Source organism: Capricornis sumatraensis, chromosome 12, assembly GCF_032405125.1.
Source record: "Capricornis sumatraensis isolate serow.1 chromosome 12, serow.2, whole genome shotgun sequence".
In the NCBI taxonomy this organism is placed as follows: Eukaryota; Metazoa; Chordata; class Mammalia; order Artiodactyla; family Bovidae; genus Capricornis; species Capricornis sumatraensis.
The window spans coordinates 88,065,494-88,075,186 of NC_091080.1; the positions used below are offsets into that span (position 1 = coordinate 88,065,494).

Consider the following 9,693-nt stretch of genomic DNA (forward strand, 5'->3'; position numbering starts at 1 on the left):
TATTGGAGTTTCAGCTTCAGCATCAGTCCTTCCAATGAATATTCAGGACTGATTTCCTTTAGAGTAGACTGGTTGGATCTCCTTGCAGTCCAAGGGATCCTCCTAACATCTGTATTCTTAAGAGAAGTCACGCAGTCATGTCTGACTCTTTGCGACCCCCTGGACTGTAGCCCACCAGGCTCCTCCATCCATGGGATTCTCCAGGCAAGAATACAGGAGTGGGTTGCCATTTCCTTCTCCAGGGTATCTTCCCGACCCAGGGATCGAACCCGGGTCTCCTGCATTGTAGGCAGACGCTTTAACCTCTGAGCCACCTGGGAAGCAAGTTACAGAACTTTTATTTATTACCAGGAAATTCTTGCATCTTAGCCAATGTTTTCCTCAGAAACAAAACCAACAGAGGATACATATATATACATAACTCTTTATGTAAATAAGATATTTAAACATATTTTAAAAGTTGCTTGCTCGCTTAATTTGCTTTTGTTTGATTGTTTATTTGAGATATGATTATCAGTGTTTACTGATAATCTTTTATGCTCATTCATTCTTAGATAACTCTCCATAACTAAGTGCTCACAGGGCTAGAGTTCATTATAAAAAGCCACTCTTAAAAAGTACATTCTATTTATAATGGTATTGTGAGGCAGGTCTTTTATGCTGTGAGTAAATATTTAAAATATTATAACCAACCCTTATAAATAATAATATATTTGGATGGAGTTTCTTGTTTTCATCTTAGTCTCTATGCTAATTTTTCTTGGCCATTAAACTCTATTAGTCAGTAAAATTTGATTGTTATCCTTCTGTCATCCTTGGTTCATTGCTGTTGCCACTTCCAACAAATTGTCAGCTACGTCAGCACTGTGCCTGGCTTCCTTTCAGCTCGCACCTTCCTGACTGACACTTGTGACAGTTACTTAAGGCTTTAAAAAAAAAAAATGGTTAAAAAAAAAAAAAAAAAAAAAACTTCTGACTTATCTGGAGGGATCTGGTCTGGAAACAAAAGCCACTGGGAAGTCATTCTAAATCTCTCAGGAGAAGACTGACAAGTCCTTTGCTAAGTCCACGATACTATGTTAAGGGTTGTGAGGTGGAGGGTGTCACGTGAGGATCCCAATGGTAGACAACTGTTAGAAGCACAGATAGTGCAAAGAATTAAGAGGTGAAAGACACTGTCATACCATCAAAGACAGACTCAGAATCTGAACACACAGCTGCTAACTGTAGAATACGTGCTCTTAATTCCTGTAACTGTAAATGAGTTCGCACATTGAATCTATATTTCATAGTATTTTGTGTAATTTGTATATGCTAGCGATCATGTATGTATATGTATTCTTCATGGATGGGAGTGAGGAATAGCCATGCTGATCCATCCAACCCTGCCTGAGCCTCTAGGATGCCTACTGAGGCATGTGACCGAACTATGACTTCTCTGAATGAATGTAAGCCCAGGGGAGCGGTGTTTACATATATACATTCTGAATTGAATTACATTGTTGGCCAACTGGTGGAAGTAAGAATAGAGCTGCTGTAGGGAAGAAGAATGAATATTCCTTCTATATGTTGGGATCAAGGAGGTGGGATGAAGTGGCAAGAAGCAAATTAAACTAAACTGAGCAAAAATGCGAGCCAAAAAAAAAAAAAAAACACAGAACATACTATGTGAGACTCAGTGACTCAGAACATGGGCATAGTAGACCTTATCTTGGTTGGCAATAGCCATTAATAATCATTATTACTTAATGTTCACTAAGTATGGCCTTCCCTTGTGGCTCAGCTGGTAAAGAATCTGCCTGCAATGTGAGAGACCTGGGTTCAATCCCTGTGTTGGGAAGATCCCTTGGAGAACAGAAAGGCTATCCACTCCAGTATTCTGGCCTGGAGAATTCTACGGACTGCATAGTCCATGTGGTTGCAAAGAGTCGGACATGACAGCAACTTTCACACATTCACTAAGTATATCTAAAGTTGTTAAATAATTATTAAAGTGTTCATTAAAATAATGAAATGAAATTTAAAAAAAAAGCAATGAGTGATTGTGTGAGTATGTGAGGGCCTGGAGCATAGAATTTTCCTGAAGGTTGTATAGTGGGTGAGTCAATATTTCCTTCCATGTGTGATTCAGAGTAAATTAGAGAGGCCTCCAAAATATGGAAATAGGGATAAATCAGAAAATTTCAAAGCTCTAGGAATTGTGCTAGAAGCTCAATGCACTATGTATAGAATCCATGAAAAGTAATGCCCCTTAGCAGGGAAAGTTCACTTCAGAGGACTGACCCACTAGATGAAAGGTGGTATATTAAGGAGTGGCCTAAAAAAAATGGCATCCTCTATGTCAACTTGCATGGATGTGGAATGACTAACATACAGTTCTAGAATGTGGTCTACGTAGCCTTGGGAGTCTCAAGCCATGGGAGGATAAAAACAAGGGCAATATTTCCCTCTGGCGTTCAAGTTTGCTGCATAGCTATTTGAATGAAATGTTTTCTGTGATAAGAATTTAAGCAATTGTAGAAAAGTGTCTACACTCAGTTATTTTTCCAACTTCATGAGTTTATTTCCAAGAAAAAGTTGATCAGCAGCCTTTTGTATTGGGACAGAAGTGAAAATATTAGTAGCTCCGCTGTGTCCAACTGTTGGTGGGGGGTTTCAAATTTATGAAATATTTTTAACAAAGACATGGGTACATGCTACAGCTGAGATAGGAGTTAAGTTCATCTGGTGACCCTCAAATAAGACTATATTAAGAGAAGAATGTCAGCTTCTAATAGTTAATATATTAGATGTGCTATGCATTCTATAGATTAAAAGACACTTTCATTTTTCTCACTTTATGCTCACCAAAATCCTTCACAATAAATGAGACAAGCATCTTTATCATCATCATCTTCACCATCATCCCCCCCTTCATTTTCAAAAGGATAGGGTCAGTCAGTCAGTTCCGCTCAGTCACTCAGTGGTGTCCGAGTCTTTGCGACCCCATGAATCGCAGCACGCCAGGCCTCCCTGTCCATGACCAACTCCCGGAGTTCACTCAGACTCATGTCCATGGAGTCCGTGATGCAATCCAGCCATCTCATCCTCGGTCTTCTCCTTCTCCTCCTGCCCCCAATCCCTCCCAGCATCAGAGTCTTTTCCAATGAGTCAACTCTTTGTGTGAGGTGGCCAAAGTGCTGGAGTTTCAGCTTTAGCATCATTCCTTCCAAAGAAATCCCAGGGTTGATCTTTAGAATGGACTGGTTGGATCTCCTTGCAGTCCAAGGGACTCTCAAGAGTATTCTCCAACATCACAGTTCAAAAGCATCAATACGTGGGCACTCAGCTTTCTTCACAGTCCAACTCTCACATCCATACATGACCACTGGAAAAACCATACTAGACAGACATTTGTTGGCAAAGTAATGTCTCTGTTTTTCAATATGCTATCTAGGTTGGACATAACTTTTCTTCCAAGGGGTAAGTGTCTTTTAATTTCATGGCTGTAATCACCATCTGCAGTGATTTTGGAGTCCCCCAAAATAAAGTCTGACACTGTTTCCACTGTTTCCCCAACTATTTCCCATCAAGTGATGAGAACAGATGCCATGATCTTCGTTTTCTGAATGTTGAGCTTTAAGCCAATTTTTTCACTCTCCTCTTTCACTTTCATCAAGAGGCTCTTTAGTTTCTCTTCACTTTCTGCCATAAGGGTGGTGTTGTCTGCTTATCTGAGGTTATTAATATTTCTCCTGGCAATCTTGATTCCAGCTTGTGCTTCTTCCAGCCCAGTGTTAAAGGATAGGGTAATTACTAACAAATTAAAGATGTCTCTGAGTTGAATAAGAATAGTGGTACTACCAATGAAGAGAGTACATAAATAAGAAGGCTTAGCATGAGCCTGATGAGTTTATTTTTTATACACCATTATATTATTAATATATCTAAAGTGGTAAATACAGCTGACAATAGAATTGCAATTTTTGTCTTCAGGATTCTAAGTGTCTCATTAAGCTCATAATTTTTTTTTCCCTGTGGTTTCAATCATAAAATGGAAAAACAAAAAATCCTGGAAACAAGCTACTGCTGATTTATACTGAGATTATTATTTTTGCTTTCCTCTTTTTTTTTTTTTGGCCATGCCAGACACCATGTGGGATCTTAGTTCCCTGACCAGGAATTGAACCTGTTTCCTCTAGACCATGATTAAGGAGTCTTAAAACCAGACCAACAGGGGTGTCCCATACTGAGATTATTTTAACTAAAACTGTATCAGATATTAAAAATACATTGTAGTTGTAGTTGCCTCTGTGCAAAATAATCTATGCAAAGAACTATTGATAATGATATGGATAATTCTGTGTGTGTGTGGTAGTTCCTTCATAGCACTGACTCCTTAGATTATTATCAAATGCTAAAATAAATCCAAAATTTACAAAGATTTCTTAGCTGTTTCTACTAAAGAAAAAACCATGCCTTTACACATAATTTTTCATTTGCCTATTCACAGTCGTTATTGATATATAATTAAAGAGGAAATTTTATGACCCCAAACTTCATACAGCCAGCCTGACTGAATGAAACTTCATTGTGATAACACTTTTTAACTACAGTATTTCCTTAATTGTTCAATACCAAACCACTGAGTTAGGGCGATACCTACAACGTGACACAGACAAGTAAGGACAGACAGGACCAAACAGCACTTTGCATCAGTACAGTTAAACACCGATAGCTTTCAAGTGGAATTTGACAAGACTCCAAATGTATAATAAAGGTCTTAAAGTATATTTGCTCATCAGCTGCTACAATAGAGAAAGCACTTGGAAAGAGGCGAGAATTAACAGAGTCCATGTGTTCAATGAGAATATCAGAATCTTGTTGGAATTCGGAGTTGGCAGCCTCTAGGTTCATGTTCTGACTTAAAGGACTCCCATGAAGTGACATCATAGCACGCACGATCCAGATGAGATAGCGCTGTCTCCTTCGCTTTTTGTAAGGCAGAAGATTCTCAACAACTGTATTCCAAGCCTGTCACACTTGGGGTGAGGCAGACATGGTTATTCTATTAAGGACTGCATCATTCCTCTTGTGAGTCAGTCTTTTCTTCTTGGTTGAGAATGGTCTACAGCAGAGATGTCAGTCAGAAAAGGCTATTAGTATTTACTGTTTACCGAGGTGAATATGGGCTAAATTTGCATGAGGCAACCCATTTAAAAAACAAGGAAGCACTGATGATTACAATGTCTGCATTACATTAAAACTGTTAATTTGTGGCAGTAATACTTTAGGATTTTAATTATAAGCTTGAAAAGCAGATTTGGAAATGCAGTTGGCGCAACTAATGCTAATTTGTCCTTTAACGTTTATTGAAAGCAATATATACAATGTAATTACAGTGCATGTCAGATAACCTACTATTTTATTTTTTAAATGTATGATCCCTTAATTTGCTTGATTAAGATGACTTACCATCTGTTAAGATTTCTGTTGTGCCATTTTTGGTGAGTTTTATATAACTTATCAACAATAAGAGATTATCTAAAGCATTTTTTTCATTGATGCTATAATCATTTTCCTGATGTTTATCCATTAAACTTCTCAACACATTGTTCATCATCATTTTCTCTATCCTCATTACATCAAGGGTCATGTAATGCCCACATTACTAAATGCTACCAATGTTGTTGTGAATCAGATGTGTACTATCATAACAGACATGAAATCTATGCCAAGCATGCGGTCCCTGGGTTGTTGTTCTCAGTAGAAATTAACACAATTTTTCAAGCAGTCTTACCTCCAAGATAACAATACTGTTACAGCCAAATTTGTTCTGAATTAACGTTCTTCTTTCCGCTCCTTCATTACTGCTTTGTAAGGTTCTAAAAACATTACTAATGCAATGCGTATTCAACTTTATGAGATTGCATTCTTAACGTTCTTGGCTAGAGATTCGATCGAATCTGTGGATATAATTGAGCATTTATGCACTCACTATAAAGTCTAATTAAAACTTTAAAAAATTCGTTCACACCAATTGTATGGAAAATTTTATTATAATTTTTAATTGCTAAAATTTATTTATTTATTTATTCCAAGTCTATAACATTTCCCCTTTATTTCTGCTGAAATGTGAACACGTTCTAATGAATTTGAATGAATACATTTTTAAAGAGTGCCCAATGCTTCCATTTAAAAATGTGCCTTCTGATTTTGTTTTTGCTCACAAGGGTTTTTAATTGAAAGTGATTTTCCTTACTAGTTTTTGGTGTCAAACAACAGTTTACATGGTTACTCATCCTATCCCCACTGACAAAATTGTCATTGATACCTATAAAGTATTCATGTTTTTATCCTCACTAGATCAGTTTAGATAATTTGTGACTGTTTTGCCCACATTGGATTGAACTTTAACAAAATTACCAGTCAGAAGGGTCGTGTGCAACTGGATATTTAAATAAATTATTTAATGCATGTGTTTAATTTAATTATTTAAAATAATAGATTATTTGAAACCCATAGTACTTATATGGAGCTGTTTAAACAGATATTTGGAGGAAATTAGTTTACAGAAAAGAATAATACAGGTTTTTGATGATCACATGATGGAAATTAAAAAAAGATTGCGGTAAAACAAACTTTATTCATTTAAGGAAGAGTACTGTCTGAGTATGCCAGTGGTTCTCAAATGGTCATTCAATTAGCCCTTTTAAAAAAAGTTTAAAAAAAAATCCCATGGACAGAGGATCATGGCAGGCTACAGTCCATGGGGTTGCAAGAGTCAGACATGACTTGGTGACTAAACAGCAACTATTTGCTATTAAATGAAATGACATTTTTGTGACTATATTTGTAAACCATCATGAGACCTGCTACACAGAAGGGCAATATTTCAGTGATTCTCTTATCTGTCTATTACAAAGACTTAAGAATAATCTTTCCATTACTTTGACCCATGTAGAATTAAGAGAAGAATATTTGCAATAGATATAAGATGTGTCAGTAATTTACTATAAGGAGAGAGCCAGAAGCTTGCCTATTTTAACCTAGGAGTGCTAAAATTTTATTTTTAATTAAAAATTGTATTTATTAAATATAATTAATTTTATTAATTTTGTTAAATAAAATTAATTTTATCTATTAAATTTTTGCATGAGAACTTAAGTAAGTTTATTAAACACAATAAGGGTTTCTACTTATTCATTACATGCACAAAAATGCACACATGTGCATAAACACACACTTTTCTTCTTGGGATTATGTAGCCTTAGTGTGAAAATAATCATAGGGAAGTTGAAAGTTGCACAGTCGTGTCCAACTCTTTGTGAATTCATGGAATGCAGCCTGTCCTGCTCCTCTGTCCATGGAATTCTCCAGTCAAGAGTACTGGAGTGGGTTGCCACTTAAGAATTTTCATACTTAAGTATGAAAACAATGGCAACCCACTCCAGTACTCTTGCCTGGAAAATCCCATGGACGAAGGAGCCTGGTGGGCTGCAGTCCATGGGTCACTAAGAGTCGGGCACGACTGAGCGACTTCACTTTCACTTTTCACTTTCATGCACTGGAGAAGGAAATGGCAACCCACTCCAGTGTTCTTGCCTGGAGAATCCCAGGGACGGGGGAGCCTGATGGGCTGCCGTCTCTGGGGTTGCACAGAGTCGGACAAGACTGAAGTGACATAGCAGCAGCAGCAGCAGAGCAGTGATCATGTATTATATACGTAACACTGCTGCATATCCTATAGAGGAGGCATGGCATTGGATGATTCATGAATGTGAATTTCAGTGATGATAATCTTTCAAGATAGTTTTCATTAATCTTTATTTGTAGAGGAACTGAGACAAAGAGGTCAAGGGACTTGCCTTTATCAAAGTACTTGAGTTCATGCTGTCTTCCTTTCAAATTCCACATTTCCCCCATTTCCATAGATCTCTAATAACTATGCTAAATTCAATCATAAGACTACAGTTTTTAACTAGTATCATGGTCATGCTTTCTGAGCTGAACTAGCATCCATTTCAATTACTCATGTGAATATACTAAATAATAAATTATTGTTAATAGAAGCAAAAAATAAAATTACCCTGAAATACTGCTTTATATTCATAATTAATCTGCATTTCCCAACCTGCTGTTGTTGTCAGTCATTGAGTATTGTCTGACTCTTTGAGACCTTATGACTGCAGCAAGTCAGGCTCCCCTGTGCTTCACCATCTCTCAGTTTGCTCAAATTTTTTCCATTGAGTTAGTGATGCTATCTAACCATCTCATCTTTTGCTGCCCTCTTCTCCTTTAGCTTTCAATCTTTCCCCCAAAGCAAAAGCAAGATTTTTAAGGAAGGAACAGGACACTTACCACTTTTCTTGAAGCACAATTGAATACACATTGGGAATGCTTGTTAAGTATATGTGGTGCTATACATGTCAAATGGAAATTCAACATTAAGTAAAGGTGTTCCCCCCAACCCCCAAATTTCTATTGACACTTCAAAGTTCACTAAAGCATCTTAGAATCCCTTTGCTCATATTAGTACAACAAACTATCCCCTGTTTACATATACATTCATCATGAGAGGACACAGTGATAATTAGCACACATTTGCCTTTAAATTCACAAGACTATTGGATGGTCTCTCATGCAAATTATATTTCGAGTTCAGACATTAAATAGAAGCATTTCCCAGGCACAGGTCACCTCCTTGTAAATTATCTCAGGAGGCACTTTAAAGGAAAAAACATGTTTGGCACAGGAAATTGCATTTAACTAAAAACAATTTTTAAAATAAGCATTAACAAATTAGCAAGAAACACATCACTCTCGTCTTATACACTGAAGCACTTACTGTGGATGGGCCTACAAATCACATTATCCTCAGTTTCCATACCTTCATCAAATGTCATAGCAACAGCTGCCCCAGCAACTCTGAGGATGCCTTAGGCTAAAGGAGACATCTGTTTGCTGACAACCTCAGATCAAATGACAAATGGGAGACAATGATGTCGGAGCTTGGCAAGGTCAGAAGCCTTACCTATTTGTGAGTTTCAGAGGTAGACATGGGAATTTTTCTTGGTTTGATGGACAAGACAGGGAAATGACTAACATAAAAGCAGTTAATGATAATACTAATTTTTCTCCAATCAAAATTAAATATGGTCTGTAAAGGAAGACTATTCTTTTTTGATGGACAGGGCTTTGCTGACACTATTTTCTCTTCATGATGACTTTCCTTGTAGTTCAAAAATAATCACAGATGTTTCTTTGAGTCTGGAAACAGTGTAGAACTGGGGACTGCAGATTCCACTCATTCTGAGATTTAAAGAGTCATCTTTTTATTCTAATTTTAAAAGTCTTACTTAAAATATGTTAGTTTTTCCTAGCTAAGGAGAAACAACACTTTTATCATTTTCAGGTGCTGAACGTGAATACTTTTTAAGTGAGGATAATAAATGTAAATATCAAACACTTTCATTTCTTAGTCATTCTTTATTAAATTTTTTAAAGTTCCTTTGAGAGTTTAGTGTCTCTACAATATCATCTTGGAGAATATTGTGCTATTTCTTATCATATTGTTTCCTCCGAAAATGGCAGAAACAGATGCTGTGCACAGGAGAAGTTCTCAATGCTCAAAGAAAGATGCCAGAAGCTTTTCCACATGGAGTTTTGATTTAGTTAGGTTTTATCAAGACAGCTTGAGATGCCAGCCTTTAG

General features: G+C 36.9%; 1 non-coding gene across 1 annotated transcript; it reads right to left on the bottom strand.

Annotated features, from left to right (window-relative positions):
• Positions 1 to 248: 248 nt before the first annotated feature.
• TRNAC-ACA (transfer RNA cysteine (anticodon ACA)) lies at positions 249 to 320 on the bottom strand. Its single transcript has one exon. It is a non-coding gene; the product is annotated as a tRNA-Cys (tRNA).
• Between the last annotated feature and the right edge of the window lie 9,373 nt (positions 321 to 9,693).